This window comes from Myotis davidii, unplaced genomic scaffold, assembly GCF_000327345.1.
Source record: "Myotis davidii unplaced genomic scaffold, ASM32734v1 scaffold834, whole genome shotgun sequence".
Lineage (NCBI taxonomy): Eukaryota > Metazoa > Chordata > Mammalia > Chiroptera > Vespertilionidae > Myotis > Myotis davidii.
This window is the reverse complement of record NW_006285781.1, coordinates 23,678-24,146: the sequence shown is the minus strand read 5'-3', so window position 1 is coordinate 24,146 and position 469 is coordinate 23,678. Positions and strand designations below refer to the sequence as shown.

Sequence of the window (469 nt, the reverse complement as noted above, 5' to 3'; positions counted from 1 at the left end):
AGGTGGGGCTGCGCCTGGCTTCGCGCTGTCGCCTCCCACCCAGGGAGGGAGGCCGCTCCACTCCCCGGCACCCTCCTCCTCCCCAGGGCATGGATGGGCAGAGCTGAGGTCCCTCCTTTGCTTTCTCCTCTTATGAAATAATGTGGCCACGTCGTTTCTGTTGTTTTTTTAAAAATCATTATAATAACACAGAGGTCCTGTGCGACCCTCACCTGGTTTCTCCCTCCGATTCCATCTTACTTAAGTCCGGGAGAGGTCTAAGGCCATACCACCCTGAACGCCCCCGATCTCGTCTCATAAATCCGGGAGAGTTCTGCACAGGTCGTGTGTGTGTTGGCGGGGAGGGGAGCCTGTGTCATTTTATCCCAAGTGAAGACCCCCGGAACCACCACCAGAATCTGGCCAGGGAGGCCTCCCTCCTGCCCCCAGCTCTCCCACCACCTCCCACCCCTCCCAGTCACCAATCTGT

The 469-nt window shown here is 58.2% G+C and overlaps 1 protein-coding gene across 1 annotated transcript in view; it reads right to left on the bottom strand.

Moving 5' to 3' along the window:
• The window catches only part of QRFPR (pyroglutamylated RFamide peptide receptor), a 28,561-nt gene that overhangs the window by 26,601 nt on the left and 1,491 nt on the right, over positions 1-469 (bottom strand). The window lies entirely within an intron of this gene.